The sequence below is a fragment of the Cyprinodon tularosa genome, unplaced genomic scaffold, assembly GCF_016077235.1.
Source record: "Cyprinodon tularosa strain WSP-4 unplaced genomic scaffold, ASM1607723v1 ctg183, whole genome shotgun sequence".
Classification (NCBI taxonomy): Eukaryota; Metazoa; Chordata; class Actinopteri; order Cyprinodontiformes; family Cyprinodontidae; genus Cyprinodon; species Cyprinodon tularosa.
The window spans coordinates 481577-499566 of record NW_024038631.1 but is presented as its reverse complement, the minus strand read 5'-3'; the positions used below and the strand labels follow the sequence as shown (position 1 = coordinate 499566).

Below are 17990 nucleotides of genomic sequence, written 5' to 3'. Positions count from 1 at the left end.
AGAAAAATAGTATTAATTCCAAAGAAAGTTAGAGAAAATAGAATAACTTTATAAATAAAAAAAACAACTTTTAGAAAAACTTTTTTTAAACATTTTTAGCGCTAAAATTATCCCTACCAGTTGCTACAAAGTACAGTTTGACCTTCAAAAAAATTAGCAGCAAATGAGTTTGTTGAGCTTTAGTCCAGCTTATTGAAAAGTGGTCATTTCTTCCAAACAAAACAAGAAGGTTTCCTGTAAATTAAATTAGATGTGCTCTAGATGACCCGGTGACATCAGAATAAGCACAAGTCAAGACAAAACAACTAAAGAGAAATGCACTGATTAGCACCAGTGCCGTACTGTCTTAAAGACACAGCTTGGAAACACTTTACTGTTAAATTCCATCAAGGTCACAGCAGGTCTCTATCTGGTCAACCATCTGCCTGGAGCCTTCCCAGGAGGCGCACTGTCATCTCCTCAGCTCTGTCCTCTGCTCTCCTCACTAAAGTCTGCTAATTCAATTCTAGGCCAAACAAAGTGAATTTTCTGTGATTGGTTAAGTTACCAAAACTTTGCAGCCACCCTGTTTTCTTTTTTTTTTTTTTAAGTGAGACAATAAAGCTCATATTGCTGAAAACTTTTATAAGATCAACGCTTAACATCTCCTTTCAGATCACAAACGAAACCAAAGCCTTGCCATCTGCTGTGCTTTTCATTAACTGAACTGAAATGTCAATTATGAAGTAAAATACACATTATCTGCAGGGCTTTGGGATTGGAGAAAAATATATTATTTGATCATGAAATGATGAGGCTCCTGATGGAGGTTTTCCATTTCCACTTAAAAATGTTCTTGAAATGTACTTTTGGTTGGAGAACTACAATAATGTAGTTGAAGATAGATATATGTACGTATATAGGACATGGTGATACTGCCGTAACTATAAATATAGGTTATATCATGCAACACTGAATGGTGAAGTTAAGTTTTTTAACAGCTCGGTGTACAATGAAACCAGTCAAACTGGCCGTAACATTCCTAATAGTTGCACTCAAATGACATAATGTCAATCTGAGCTTTTCTCCACCTATAAGGATAAATAGTGCATTGCCCCGTTCCCCACCTTTTGCTGCACATAGCAAGATGGTTCCAAACTTCCCCGTGCTCACAAAAGAGCTAGGCATGGCAGAAAATACTTTCAGATATATATTAAAAAAAAAATTATTGGAAAAAATGAGAGAACTTTGCCTCTCTTAAGGCAGAACATTTCTGCCAAGCGCCTTATTGCAGCTAATCTAATTGAAAACTAGTATTTGTTAGTTTTATTTCAGGTGTTACTGTTTATTGAAAGAAGACAAGCAAAATGATTCCAGTCCGTGGAAAAAGCAATTTTAGCTCACCAAACGCATAATAAACTCAGTCTTGATTCCAATATGTTAGGCTTTTGTTCAAAATAATATTAAAATCAAGCAAAAGCAGAAAAAAAATGATCCGGTCATGTTTAACATGTCTGTTTTAAATATACGTTTAATTTAGATGTTCATGTGAGAGAGCAGAATTATTCGAGTGCTGGGCTGCTGACTAAACTGGACCAGGCATTCGAAATGAGCCGTCAGCTCAGCAGCTGGTCTGGGAACACAGTCGGATGAGGGGCAGGAAGCCGGCCGGGAGACGGAGCCTTACTGGGCAATCGGGGGGAAGCACGGGGCTGCCGGTGTCCAGGCTACCGTCACTGGGTTGGGTTTGGTCCCTCCTTCCCCCGCTGGCTCCCTGCATCCGTCCACCGGGGTTCCCGGACCAGCCCCGGAGGTCACGGTGCGGTTTGAGTGCCGTTTTTGAGTGTGTTTTGACTACGTGCTGTACTGTAGTCGACCAAAATACGATACGATTTTGAAATTCCCCCTGGACATTTTTTTAGGTATGAAAAGTAGGACATGTCCGGGAAAAAAGAGGACGTCTGGTCACCCTACCATATCAATAATTTGATTTTCATTTCATTGAGTTTCATTGAGTGAGTGCATGTTGCTATGATGTGTCTTGATCAGTAGCTTTGCTCGCTGTAAACCAACCAATCAGGGCACAGCTCATCTAAATATTCATGAGCATACCATAAAAGGAAGAAAACCTGTCGTTTCATTCTAGGGCTTTTACCCAGGCTTGCATTAGGGCTCATAGAACAGCAAATATGCCATTTTCAGCCCAACCAATGTGACACACCCTATTCAGAGACCTTAAGGACCAGCACCATATACTCTGTATAATCATTCTATGACCCCTTTAAGCTAGTGCTGATTTGTGATGTTTGGACTGAAAAGTGTGCTGTGCACTTAAGAAAGCTGCAAGTTTCATTCTTTAGCAAAGAAAGACTCCATTTATCATGGTTTTATCAATGGAGGTTCATATAAAGCAAACCACTTACCAAAACACAACGAAGAATCCAAATACAAGAATCTCTTTTAAAAACTAGACAGAAAAATAAAATAAAATCAAACCTTGGTTACATCATATAGGCACTTGAACTCATGCTTGACCTCAAAACACAGCATTGAGTGCTGAAAATTGATTCAAGGCATTTATGTACAGTACAGTAGGCGGTAAAGGTTATTGTACTCATTTCAACTTTTTTCCTTTATTTTGTTGATTTCTAGATTGTTTCATTTAGTTGCACATCTTAATACAATCGTCTTATTTTAATAACAGTACAGTTAGGGCTTGATGACAAAATGATGGGAATATTTATCTCAAAATAATCCTTCTGAAAAGACATGAGAAATCTTTGATAGAAACCATAAATATAGATAAGATGAAAGATAATAAGAGCTCCTCTGCATTAAAAGAGAGCCATACATGTTAACTAAACTCTAACAGCACAGTAGCAGCAGGATGTGCTAACGGCTAATGTTTTCTCATGTAATAGAAAGAACATTATCAAGGGAAAAAGGAAGATGAAATATATACAGTACATAGACACAAACAGTGATGTGAAAATATTATGGTAATGATGGGATTGTTTTTTTTTTCCCATATTACACAGCCCCATATCCAGTATTTTTCTTTCTTATGTCTTGTTTTCTCAGTAACATTCTTTGTTTTTTATATTTCTACCTTTGTGTGAATCTCACTGTTTTGTCTTCCCTTTTAATTTGCTGCTGATGCACATAAACTTCTCCTCTGAGGGACAATAAAGGATATTTCATTCTGTTCTTTACTTCTCGTGAACAGCCCATTTGCCTATATACGTCCCCTGTGTCTGACATAAGTTATTTCTGGCAAACAGAACAAACACACTATAGGAAGATCAAAATTGCCAAACAATTACCAAGTAAACCAATGACTTATTTGCAAAGCTGCAAGCTGCACCATTTTTGTCATACATTTATTAATTAAGCAGTTTCTATAAATGTCTTAAGGGAGCAGCTTTCATTACATCTAAATGCATCTAATCTCCAACTGATAATTGTAGAACATCTTACTGTATAGAGTAACAGCCTTTACCTTAAAGCTTTGAAGGAGTCTGCTGACGGCAGCAATCCCACATACAGGTAAGATTCCAGGGTTGGAACAGGTTCAGCAGCAGCTGTCTGTGAATCTGGATAAAATAAAAAAAATATGATGAGTGTTACATTTGTGAGCATCACTGACATAATGCTGAGCAGCTTGCAACTGATGCCACTAAGACTCTGAACACAGCCATATTTTATTTTCCATCAGAGAGATCCAAGTCCAACAATGAATAAGAATGAAAATCTATGAAGATCTATCAACCCTTTTATCAGGGAAAAGCGGTGAAGGGCCCGTTAACGTGATAATACCTGCCTAAAATTCAGAGGAAAAAGCATGTTTTGGAATGCAGAATGCATTTGCAATAAGTGAACAAAATCTCACGACAAACCCCACAGCTCAAACTTAGACAATTGTGATGATAGCATCTCAGCTCACAATCTGCCCTGGCAATCTGCTCCAAGAAAAATCTCTTCACCTTGCCAAAGCACAAACCTAAGAAAAAAAAATAATATATATATATATATATATATAAAAATGAAGACTCCTACACTAAGATGTAACCAATAATATCTCAACTTATAGAAAGCCAACATCAACTGCAAAAGTTTTACATGATGTTGCCAGAAATTCAGCTGAAAACTTAACACACATTTGGGTAAGTTGTTGCAAAGCTCCCCAAAACCATACATAGCAAATAAAAAGAGATGACCTTCTACATCCATTTATCTTGAGGCATAAAAATCCACCAGCATGACCGCACACTTAACATTTCAGAAATTAATCTGTATACTAAAGTCTGAGAGCCATATAGGCAAAAATGAATAGGGGGTAAGTTGTAGATTTTCATTTAGATATAGAAAACAAATGCAGGCATTATTTCAGTTGGAAATTAACAATCTGAACAATCCTTTGCTAAAGCCAAAAGAAAATTTGCAATGCAACAGCAGTTGTAATTACAGGCTAAGAAACTTTTGTGTGTACTTTAACTTCCTGAAGATAAAGATTTTTGGCTACAATCACAGAGTTTCTGCAGATGTTGAAGTAAGAAATAGGGTGGGTTATATGGTTTTAATAAAAGGAGCATTTAAGTATTCTTAAATCCTTCAGTCCTTTCCAAAGCAGAATATAAACGATTACTAAATTCTCCAGCTGGCTGTCACTTTTGGGTAGTGGTTCAGTTAAGGTTACAGCAAAGCCAGTTCATCAGCTTTCTTCTTTATGCGAGACCCAGAAAAGTTCCTGATAGAAAGCTGTTTATAAGTAATGCTTTATTCTGGGTAATTTGATACCATTAGGCATGTGGCCATTATTTTTTCAGAATCAACGATTAAAAGTGTCTGTTTACCATTTATGGCATCATACAGTACAAGCTCTGATAAGAAAAACAAAGCAACATCTAAAGGCAGATAAGGCACTGTGCAAAACAACTGCATGTGCCACTTACACATTGCAGTATCTCTGAAGTATTTTCAGTCTCCAGACAGCAAATTGCCTTTAAATGCAACTAGATGGATTTAATAGTTAGTGCTTTATAGTACAGCTCACATGTTAATGTATTAAAGTCACAAGTATCCAAAAGATAAGGACTATAACATTTCCAAAATACTGCAGGACAAGCTGACTATATTAGCCTGTATGAATTGTCTCTGTAAAGAGCCTTGAGATGACACTTGTTGTTAATAGAATCCGTATAAATGAACTGAACTGAATAAAAAGGGCTAAAATTCAGCCAATAACAAAAATATTAAAAGTATCATGACAAGAATCCTTCAGAAAGCAGCGATCCAGATTAAACCTTACTGAAGGAGTAACAGAATAGGACTTGGCCTCTGTAATGTTGGACTGAATGCTGACTGCGTTTACCTGTTTGAATTAATACCGGCTTTAAACAACATTAAGTAAAAACTATTACGGATTAATTTACTCTTCAAATTTTAGTGGCTCTTTTATTCAAGCTATAGAAACAACTGCTTTAACATTTTCAAACCGTGAAGCAGCCGATTGAACCTTTTTGTTGCCACGTTTCTTCCCTACTAGCAACACAGACATATACAGCCACTTAGAAGTATTTCCAGCTATGATAAACAATCAATAGCTATATTTGTATTTGCAAAATTCCTTAATAAGAAACATTTTTTAGGGGCTGAAGAAAATAAAACAGAATATACAGTTTATATTGGCATGGTAAAAAAAATCTAAATAGATGCACTTTAACTTGTAAGAGGCTCTACTTCTGACTGTGCTCTAAAAATTGAAGCAATAACAATGTGGAGGTGTGTTCTGAGAAATCTTGTTGCTCATGAACCTGCACCAGGTTCTGGGAACAGTTAGGTTTATATTGCCATCTCTGATTAGGAGACAAGTCAAGCAACACATGATGTTGCTGCGTTCCAGGGTGAGAGAACAGGAGGAAATCAACATTTTCTCCAAGTTTTGTGTCACTTTTAAGAATAGCACTACTGCCCCTCCACACACATGCAGACAGGTCATTTTGCCCCAGTCAGAGAGACATGACGGTATCAAGTGTTTAGATAGATGATAACCAAGATGAACCATCCCTCTTGCTTGGAATATAATTTCATTCTGATTGAGCTGAATCCAATCAGACTCTTCAGATCGGCTCATTTAAATGACAGCATTTTTATTACAATCTGCCCATTTCTCTGACTATTTATGTGCAATTGAACATGCCTGCTGTGTGGATGAAGTACAGTACAGCCAGCAAGCTGCAAGTTGCAGGTCTGCTAAGCACTTAAGTGCAGACTGACTAGCTTAGCAGAAAGCCATACTAATTGAACAGCTGATAGTAACGAACCAAACACAGCTCAGGTATGAAATTAAAGTTGTCTTTTAGTAGATCTCTCCAAATGGCCTTTTAACAACAGATATTATGTCAAATCAATGTCATTCAGCCAGTAGCAGTCTGGGATATCAAAACAGGAAAGGTTAATTATGAGCAAGCCCTTTATCTGAAACACGAAAATACCTGCAATTTAATCTTTGAGACTTTGCAAAAGGTTTCATTTGGCAAAGTCTTTGGTTGCTCGTTTTCCAATCCAAAAAGCTTTGAAATAATCCTTAAATTAAGTGTAAATATTGTTTCAAACATTAAATGTAATTTCTGTTTTATTCAGAGAAGTAATGAAATGCTTGAGGTGAAGGGATGAGGAAGGAATGTGGAAACCTCAGTCATGAGGTTGGTTTTTACATCTGTTTAGTATATTTATGGAGCTTAGAGTCTCTCTAATGCCCATAGACAAAAGAAAACACTGTTTAAAGGCAGATTAAAGCTACAGTCGACTTTTGTTGCACAAAGGAATCAGCAAACACATTTCCCACAAGTCCACATGTGATACCCATGTATATGCAAGATAACTCTTGGATTTACCTAAATTGAATAGCCAAACAAAATACAGCCTAATTATCATAAAATGCTTTGCAATATTGTTTTTCCTACATTGTTCTTTTACCCAAATAAAAATTTTGTGAATGCCAAAGACTATTAGATAGCAATTTTATCCACCACAACCACTAGATGTGGATTTTTGGGTATTGATTAACCAAACCTCTAAAATACCTATAATTTTATGACAGTCTGGAGCAAGCTCAGTGCTGATATCGAAATGTTGATTAATCTGAGTTCTATAACTCAAATATGACATATTTGTACTTTAAGACAAAGCGCCTGGATCTCATTTCTTCATTTCACATACTGAACATCCTTAAACATGAGTTTATATGTTCAGAATTAAAATAAACATGCAATGGTTATATTTCTTAATGTGCTCTAGAAGATTTCTAAACTCAGAAAATGGGCTTAAACTTAATGTATACTTTAAGAATAAAAAGTAAGGTGTAGTAAAGCCCAGAAGACACAGAGATCTAGGGAAAACAAGAACAATTTGCATTATATCCACAACTAAGGACGCAATGCAAACTATGCTATATGAATATTACTATTACACCAAAAAAAATTGTTTGAAATCTTCTCACCTGCAGTCCATTGATATTAAATACATTTCCATTCTTTGCATTTTGATTTTCTAAGATCTGTTTCTGGAGAAAAGACAGAACTTCCCACTCCCTACGCTGTCCAGGAAAATAACCCCTATTCACTGAATACCTGGGATTTTTTCCAGCAATGTTAGTCATAATAACAAAGATCAAAATAACTTACAAGACTCTAAATAGTTACTTGATAAGTCCCATTTTAATCCCTTTAAACTGTGCTAATGGGATGATGGATGTGATAGTCTATGGCCAGCCTGGGCTTGTATTTAAACAAGCAATAAATCCTCCAGAGGAACTTGGGAGTTTGGCCTCCTCTGTCTCCCACCAAATGACAAACAGACCCCACTCATGCCCTCTCTCCACTCAGCTGTCTGTTAAGCGAAAACATATGGTCTGGTATCTTGTTTCAGGCAAAGTGAAAACACACGCCGGCTGAGGTATACAGAGGAGCAGAGAAGTCAAACAAGTTGTGACCAGGAGCGTTTCCTCTTTCTTTGTGCCAAATTCACTTACTCAACATCTCAACGGGGGGTAAGGAAAATAAATTTGACCCCCCTCCCCTGGTAGAGACTGCAGAAAAATCAATCAGTATTAAGGTCATGCCACAAGCCTTAACACAAGACCTCTGACCCATGAGGAGATCTCCTTAGAGGGAGGGACAGGGATTTGTCTGTCGTCCCGTGTCTGCTCCGTGTCGGACACCAGCAATGCTCTTGTGCTGAGGGGAGGAGCGCAGCCTGACCCCGTCCACCTACCACACAATAAATCCAGCAGAAGGGTTCAAGGTGGCCTGACCTGAGGTCGACCTCGTCTCTGGAAACAGGCTACAAGTTCCAGCTGAGACTTTCCTTCCCGCCGTTTCTTTCCCATCTCAAGGGAAAGGAGGAGGATAGGCTGAGTTTTATGGTCAATGCCAGACTGCAAATGAATACATTTATTCACTCAAGTTTCAATTTACATCCAAGCTGTGTGGAAGACTTCTTTCCATCATTGAAATGGATGGGAGGGGGGGCAGAATTAGCATAGCATAATTACACTGGGGATATCCAGGCTCCAAGGAGCAAGACATAACCTGTAATTTGCCATTGTGTTCCCTATGCAATTGACACTTATTCTGTGACACAGGAGATGAATGTTGGAATCCAGGCTGTTAGTTTAACCAATGGTGCATTCAGAATGATAATAACCAGGGTCTTAAACATGTTCCATCTGAAGAGCAGTCCTGCAATAGCTCTTCGCCATTCTCACCAGCCCTCTTTGGGGTCTAATCGCGCTAATCCAAGAAAGAGGATAAAAGAAAAACAAATTTCAGTGAAAGAGGATATTCAACGAATAGCAGGGACCTCTGAAACAGTGAGGACACAAAGAGGGCATTTTCAACCAGCTGTGTCTGAGCAAAGCAGGGTAACAAATGGACACAGACATTACCCTGGCGGCTTAATTAAAAGAACATAGCCTAATTAAAAAGATCTTCCTGTTGAATAGCTTGCCTCAGTTCAGTAAGTGACCTGTGTCTCCTGCACATGTCAGGCACAGACTAGTTAGTCTGTCTCTACTTTTACTCATTTCATTTTCACATCAGAGGGGTTGAAGTGGAAAACATTAGTGTGGAGGACGTTGGAGGAACCCAGCAGAGCATTGTAGGGATGCTGTTAAACGTTTACAGACAGATTATTTCCTTCAAACAGTCGCTAGCATTTGTAGAACAGATCTGATTGAACACCAGCTAAACTGAACAAATCTCTGCTTTTAAATAATTTCTACAGCTGATATGTCAAAACAGTTCCAGTCAGATGTCTCATTGAAAATCAGTGCCATTGATAGGTAAAAGCTATTCAATTTATTTCATAGTTACATAAACAAACATAGATCATTATAAAAACAATCTGATGGCTTTTTTTAGTGGTTTAGGCTAAGGCCATTTCAAAGCACCATCTCCAGAAGGACACATAAATTAACCTTTAAATGATGAACAACAAATACAATACAATACAATATAGTTGCCTTCAAATGCACTAAGAAAAAAAACTAAAAACATCAACACACCACACACTGCAGCATTGTCACTTGAGCTTCATTAGTATTTCTATTGTATCCTACTTAACTCACTCAATAATGTCTCTTTGGACACCGCAAACTCTTCCAGCCATTTCTCCTTTTTTTGGGCAGCGGCTGACATTTTGTCCCAGCCAGAACAGGCCTGTTTCAAAAAGTCTGTTTCAGCACTGCATCACCTGTACATGTTTTTATTATTTATTCCCAAACTTAGATCTGAATCAATATGGACAGCTACATTCTTATATGAACATTAATAGACAACCATTTTATTTAATGCAGTTTGTCGAAGGAGCCTGCTAATCATGGCATGCTCGCTGTTCACTGGTAATGATCGGCTAATAATTTGGCTCCCTCCACATAGTTTATTAAAATTAACTTTTCTTTATGTTTATTCTATAAACTGGATATGTTCTGAAATAAGCTCCTTGCTTATGACATAATATTCAATCAGCTGGTCTCTCCAATATAGACCCGCTCAACTAACATAGTTTCTCTCCTGTTTGATTATCGTTGTTCCAAACTGTGTTCAATAGCACAATTTGCGCTGCTGCCTGGATCAGTTTTACTTGAACACATTTAATGAAGTGAATATCTGAATCAATCATCTTTAAACCCGATACTGGTATCTTTATCGGTGCAACACTAATTTAAACAAAGCTAATTCTTGCATACAGTTCATTTATAATGGCCATTTTAAAGTCACAGTCTCCAGCACTGAATTTAAACTTAGCAGTAGAAGGCAATTATTTAATATTATTATATTTAGTTAGATGAAATTTGTTCTTTTTTTTTTATTATTTAGCCTTTGATATTTACAAAACTAAATCAACCAGACATAAATGCAACAGAACTGCATTTCTAACAGCCACCAATCTTTATGTTTAAACAGAAACCTTTACCATCATATTTTATGTAAGGGAAACTTTATGATAGAGTTAGGAAGGACCTGGTTTAAATCTGAATACCCTGCAGAATCTGTGACAGAGAAAGAGAAATTCAGCTGTATATGCTTCCAATAATACCTCTAAACTCAGCCTTATACTGTGTGTGTGTGTGTATGTATATCTAAATCTTTAAAATGTGTGCCACACGGTGCACAATGTGGACAATCCCGCGGCTCTTGGAACATAGAGTGCACTCTGCCAGCTAAAATACAGCTCTAAGAGTGGATCTCTACATCCTATTCCACACTGAAAATTAGATCGGTCAGAGATCACAGTGAACTGTGAACAGTAATGGTGCTTTTCAGATATCAGTCATGCCTGCAGTACAAAATTCTGTATTAAGAAAAATGACAGAGCAACAAAGTGAGCTTTTAAGAATTTATTTTAAAGATTACACCAGTACAGAATGTTCTAGACTTTGGGTTAAATTGTGAGACCATGATAAATAAATTGTCTTAATAAAAAGAAGAAGAAAAAAAGGAAGTTCTAAGAGTTTTGAGAGACCAGAGGCCTCATAAGATATTTTAAGCACAACTCAGGATGTCCAAAAATTAACAATGTTTGAAACGTGCAACCCAAACTTAAAAATTATAACGTCAAAAAACTTACCTGCATACACTTATGACTTGATTCAGTTTTATTAAACTCATGAAGCATTGAACGTGATGTTATTTTAAAGGGTTTGAGCTTTTAGAAGTTAAATCTTTACTGAATAACGTTTAGCCTCCAACTAAAAATATTGTAACACATCTGAAAAAATAACGGGAACTACTACAGTCGGAAGCAAACGAAATATTCTTATATTTTGATCCAAAGTATCCGTCTGTGGGGGAGGAACCATGAAAAAAAGAAGCAGATTTGATGAGTCTCAGAGTGAACAAGCTATAGAAAATCACATGTCCATAAACAGCTACGTAAAAGTGTGCGTAATTGTGGAAGACTGGCAGAGGGATTGTTTGTTCAGAGATCTTACTGACCTGCTGGTACTTGAGGATGCATGGTCCATCAACTGATTTAGATTGACTAGCATCACAGAGAGAAACCAGCAGAAACAATGATTTATTGGTGCAACTTCTTAAAATGCCAAACTCTATGCTTTTCGGGAGCCAGTGCAGTATTTAACAGACATCCCAGAGCTGTCCCATACCAGTAAGATGGGAGAGCCTCATCCATATGTTCTTCAGCTACTGTATATAACACAGATAATATATTTTAAAAGGTTATCAGAGAATGTGAGCTAGTGGGATGGATTAACCTTGACTTGGCTCCAGTCTGGGGCAGCTCCTACTATGCTTGACCTCAGAAGGCTTTCTCATGAGCTTAGTAGATATAATTCAGACCGAACAATAGATATAGAGGCTGGAATTACTCACCCATGGTGGTTTCAATAAATTGTAACAGGCTTTCTAAGGTAAATCTGTTTTTTGTTTTCTTTAGCAACAATATTGAGTTTAGAGTTAGAAATGGTAGAAGTTATCTTGCATAAAATTTCCCTTCTGGATTAATAACATATTTCTTAATTGAATCATATTGCTCAATGAGAAGCAGCCAATCGGCTGCAGCGCTTCTGTGGAAGTGATCCTAGTCCCGCCTCCTTGACTGTGATGGATGTGTGATGACATTAACTCATGTTAAGCTTCAGTGTATACATGAACTTATCAAATCAAGATATAATTATATTCAATTCTTAAAATGAAATATAGAAATAAATATATTTGAGGCCCATATTATCAAAACTCTTTTGCATATGTGGCCCCTGATGACACACAGCAAAAGTAGACAGAGTGATGACGTCTAGATAGATCAGGATCATATCGAGCAGTAAGCTTCCAGGGTGCTACTGGCACAAAAGGTGTCAAAATAAATCCTAAAACCTACAGCTAAAAAAAGGGAATCTGAAAACCCAATAAAAAGTCATCTTTGCAGCTAAAAACAACAGATGTAAAACTAGGACTTTCAAAATTCTGTATCATTTTAAATACATTTCTCTGACAATGCGAAATGTTATTTTTACATCAATATTCTGCAGAAAACCTTTTAAAAAATTGCTCGGTAAACTATGAGCCTTTGTGAACTAGGTCTTTAAACTGGACTCTGTGACATTTCATTCTCCAGGTACCTGAAGCTACAGGCCCACACTAACGCACAGGGTATGGCTGGAGGGCTACTGTCAGCCTCAGACTTGGTCTGAGTGTGAATGTGTGTTTGCACCCTTCTTCTTGTCACATTCTCCTGTCATTCACCTGTGACTTTAAAGCAATAGCGTGGTCTTGGTTTTGTTTATATACAGAGGGTATTCATGCTGTCAATCACCACAAACTGCCCCTCAGGGACAGATTAAGTAAAGGGGGAGAATGTAGGAGGCTATAAGGAGGGAAAGATCAAAAAGAAGAAAAGTAGCTCCATGCACTGGAAAATGTAGTCATCTTTTATGATTAAACTGATTTTTTTTCGGTTAATGCATCTTCTCTTTATGAAAATCAATCCATCCTCAAGGTAAATGAGTAAATGATCATGTTTTGTTGCTTTAAAAGCCCTCCATATTACTGCAGGAACACACAGATACACATTTTAAATAATGTATTTTCTCTTTAAATCAGTTCAAATCTTTCTGGAATCACACTTTAACTACAATTCAATTCCATGTAAAACAGAGTGATGTGATTGTCAGCTGCAATTGAACCTCAGCTGACACAGTTTCTCATTGCCTACAGACACATCCATTCAGTCCAGTCAAATGTCCAGTCATTATTGGGAGTCTCGCTTTCTTATTGTGATCTTGGTATGACAAACTCTCTTAATTAGTCTATGCAAAGCAACATTTTAGAGGATCACGTTATGCGTGGCTTTAATAAACATGGAGTGGAGGTTGCAAACTAGCAGTGTCCACACAGCAAAGGTTTCCAAGAGGGTGTTGTAATCAGGAAAGTTACAATATATCTTTAATTTCAACTAGTAGCGATGTTATATTCTGTCAGGAAATTTAGAGAAAGAAGCAACTTAAGAGAAAATCTGGGAAGATGTGGACAGTGGAAACAGCTGATCAGTAATGGAAAAGACAGATAAAAAGATATTTCTTTCTAAAATTGAGGCTCTCACATAATCACAATGCATTTTAAGTTGGAATGACTTTTCTCTGACAAACCTAGCTTTTTAAAGCCCGTCGTTGACTGAAGAATTTTGGTACCTTGAAGCAGGCATTGCCAGGTTTCTAGTTTCAAGGTAGACCAAGGTTTTACAAACTCAAGGCTTCATTTTCATCAATAGTTTGGGTTAAATCCCTCCTACTGATTATATACCTCCAAAAAAACAAAAGGTCCATACAGCATAGAGTATTAGAGTTGTACTAGTTTTTAAGTCCAGATTAAAGTGTTTTTTTTTTTTTTTTAACTGGCTTTTAATACCTAGGACACATTGTTTTATGTCTATGATTTTAGGGTTTTTTTGCAATATTTTTATATTTCTGTGAAGCACTTTGGTCTTCCTGGTGTTGTTGTAATTTGCCATATAAATAAACTTTGATTTGATTTATACTATGGTCTTTACATGTTGCAAAAATGAATTAAAAAAGAAAAGTTTTTCTTCCTGGTAAAATACAAAAATTTGAGGTATTGTCAAGCAAACTAAAGTTTAAAACATTGCAAAATCTTTACTGTAAGCAGCTTGCTTTCCATTGAAGCGCTTTTTCAAAATTGTTCTTGTTTCCTTTCCTCATTGCTCAGCAGTTCAAAAACTCTCCTGGTGCAATATGAAGAGCTAATTTTAACCGACTTCAAGAAAGCAATCCCCCCCCCCCCCCCCCCCCCCACAAACACACACACACACGTCCACACGCATAGCTGCAGGGGTGAGTTAACACTTGGTTAATAAACCAACACACACACATATTATGGGAATAGGGAGAGTTCAGGGTACCAGGGAAGAGAAGGAGGCGGGAGGGTGGGGGATGTTTTACTCGCTTTGGACCATTTCCCAGGTTGGATTCATATGACATTAACAGAACCCCCAACCCTCCCGCTCCCGATAACCCCACTAAAGACAGCTTTAAAAATAGCCCTAGTTTGATGGAAACCAGCCTGCAGTTCTGAGAAATGGAGGAAAATGGACACGCCATGTGTAGGCGAGTAGACTTATCTCAGACGGTGTCCAAGCCAAGTATTCGCCGCGCATATGGTGACCACTGAAATGTACAACAATAATAGCGTGCGAGCTGATGTGCCAAGTCCAAACAAAACAACCTCCAAAAAAAGCCCAGCTTAAAACCAAATGCACTGACAGGTAAAACACTTCTTACACAGATTATTTTTATTTTCTAAATTTAACAAGTTCTAAGAAAGACGAAAAAAGGTAGCTCTTAGTAAAATAAAAACATTAATTCCGATAAAAGAAAGACAAGAGTTCGAAATTCTGTCTGAGTTTTCTGAGTAAGGTGGAAGGCATTTGGCCAAAATTAAAATTTTACTGTTAATAGGTACTTTACATGTACTGCATTTTACAGTACAAGTAAAGTACACGTCTCATGCTACAGCCCTTAGAGAACAGCCTGCTTAATTTTCTAAACTCTCCAGGGGGAGGGTGGGGGGTCTGCACACTTAAATTAAAGATATTTATACCTGCCAGTTAAATGTTTGGGCAGCAGGGGTGGATATAAATGGATCTTACCAGGTGAACCAAGCAGCTTTGAATAAATATGACAAAATAAAAGAAGTGCTTATCTAAGGTTTTTAATTTCCTGCTTCATTTCACCTTTCAGGGCTGTAAAAATTCCCATTTTGCAATAACCAACAATAATACATGACCACACCTCAGAACTACTTTTATAGTAACAAATCAGCAGACCTGTCCTGATTTGCATAATAAACCTTAATGCTTTAGAGAAGCCAGGAAAGAGAAAACTAAGGGAAAAAATAGATAAGACCATTTAGCAGTGTCACTGTAGGAAACTGTTTTCACCCTGTCCTGTTTTATCAATAACTTCCAAATAAACAGGCTATTTTCTTAGACCTTAGTTTACAGATAAGCTTTTCCACCAGTAGAAACGGGCTTATTTGTGAGCTAAATGTTTCAAAAAGCTTTGCCCTCACTGCAGTTACCAGTAATTAAAAGGTACCTAAAAGTACAATAATTGCTTGATTGAAGAGTAACTTTAGCATAAAACTTTCCTCAATAAAACTATAAATCTAATATAACTTTTCAAATGAATAAATTAAATGTTGATAATCTGATTGGGATCTTATTCACTTCTTAAACTGATAATCAAGGTTTTCTTTTAATCAAGGACTTTGTGTTTTGTTGCTAATCAGAGGGTAGAAATTCAGGATAAATAACAAAAATATATAAAATTAAATCAACCTTTTTTTTTTTCCTTAAATTCAAAGATTATCCTTTAAACTGTTTTGTGTCATCTCCTGAATAAAACCAAAGCAGACAGAATTAATCACAGGAAAAGTAGGAAAGTATTGCCTTTTGCAGCTGTTTGTCAAAAACACATCACCGAGTTTATGTCATAAACTTGATGAAAGAAGGCAGGAGCTCTAATTTTATTTTTCATTATTTCCTGATTGGTGTATTTGTTGCTCCTGGATCCAAAGAGCAGTTTCTAGACAAAACATTACCAAAAATTCCTGCTTTTACAGAACCTTTTCAAAAAAAAAAAAACATTTTTCTTATCTAAAAGCTGCACAAAGCAGCAGCTCAAACATGCTCCAGCTTCTTAGTTCAAAACTAAAATGTAACAGTCTGTTTGCAAAATTTTAATTTTTAATTAAATTTGAGAGCAAAAACATCAAACATTTGGATCATTTTTATGGAACATTAATCAGGCATTCCCTGGTCAATATTTCTGTTTTAATGTTACAATACTGATAGTTTACAACCTTCTAAAAAGCTATTTAATTCATACCAAGTTGTCTCAACTCATTTCATGTGTACTCTTTACTGGGTTTAATCTCATTACTGCATTTCATTTTATTATTACAATAAAGAATATTTTATTTGCAAACATTTTTGGTCATCCTTGATGTTTTCACATGTATTTAGATAAACACTGTATGACCTTGTCTTGACATTGAAACCCATTTGTGTAAACTTATTTTTATTGCACAAATACAAGAAAAAAAAATCTTATTGGTTGCGTCATAGAGAAAGAAGTTTTGCTGAAGCGGTGCATGTTAAATTTCACTGAATCTAATAGAAATACAATTTTTTATACGAAATTTTACGTTACCATTTAATTTAATGGTAGCCAAATATTCAGTAAAGCCCAGTTGGATTGTTTCTGCTTTACAACTTAACCACACACCAAAGCAAAACAGAAGGAACTTTCCGCTATCACTAAATTACTGTATAGAAATATTCAGGTTTCTCATGCAACTACTGAGCAGAACGAAAGATGGTACGCATTTTTCAAAAACAACAAGGTATGTAGGACTTTCTGCATTTACAGAAACTGAATGACTCATCTTAAATGTTATTACACTGAATGTAAATATCACATAGAGGAGGAAAAAATAAAACAGAGCAGCCGCTTACGCCATTGAGCCATTTCAGAACTCTGAGCAGCATGAGATGCAAAGACGCACTGGTGTTTGTGAGGGTTCAAAGTGTTTAAAACATTCTACTCTCCAATTTCTTGAAACAGCATTTATTATTTCCAAGATATATTATTGTTAAATCCATCCATCCATCAATTCATCCATCCACTATTGACTTCTATTTTGAATTAAAAAAGAAAAATAACACAAAATATTCCTTGAATGAAATGAACCAAAAATGTACCAAACTATGACTATGAAACCAAAGTTCTTACCGAAATGTGATTTTCATCATTTAGGATCAATATCAGATTGACTGGTGCATCACCGACTATATTCAACAAGTTCAAATGCATAGTGACAAGCAGTAATAATATAAAGGTTCGTACACAGAGCCTATCTTAGACACAAATAAAGAAAACAAACAGCTTGGCTAAATGTTCATTCGGAGAGAATGCACCAAATTAAAGAAGGTGGTAAAAGGCTGCTGGTGTCTGCTAGGTTCTGTTAGATAGATGACCTGTGGCACTAAGATGGATGGCTACATTTCCTCCAAATGCAACAGCAGTTTGTTTGGGGGGAGAGGGGTAGGAGAGTAACTGGGTTGTTAGTACAAAGTTGTGATAGCCACACTCGCTGAACTGGCAATGAAAATAACTTCACTAAGAGAAAAGAAAACTTCACAAATTGAAAATCCAAGAAAAGGATGGTTACTGTGCCGCCCACGCCGTTTGATTGAGAGCCAATCTCAGTGAAACGAAGCGCAGAAAAACACTCAGCAATAAGGATGGAAATGAGCGCTAAAAAAAGCATGATGCACTGAAACCAATATGCTGTGAAAAAAGTTGTATGTAATAGAATTTCCTTCATACAGTGCTGCTTACATAAAAGACAAATACACACATTATACAAATAAGATGAAAAGCATGGAAAACAAAAGGCAAAAGATAGAAAACA

At 36.7% G+C, this 17990-nt stretch overlaps 1 protein-coding gene across 6 annotated transcripts in view; it reads right to left on the bottom strand.

The window, feature by feature from the left end:
* sema6e (sema domain, transmembrane domain (TM), and cytoplasmic domain, (semaphorin) 6E) overlaps positions 1-17990 on the bottom strand; it is a 200590-nt gene that overhangs the window by 177953 nt on the left and 4647 nt on the right. For all 6 annotated transcript variants that reach the window (XM_038282462.1, XM_038282461.1, XM_038282460.1 and 3 more), the window contains exon 2: positions 3479-3572. The gene's annotated coding sequence lies outside the window, so the exon portion shown is untranslated. The remainder of the gene's footprint in view (positions 1-3478; positions 3573-17990) is intronic.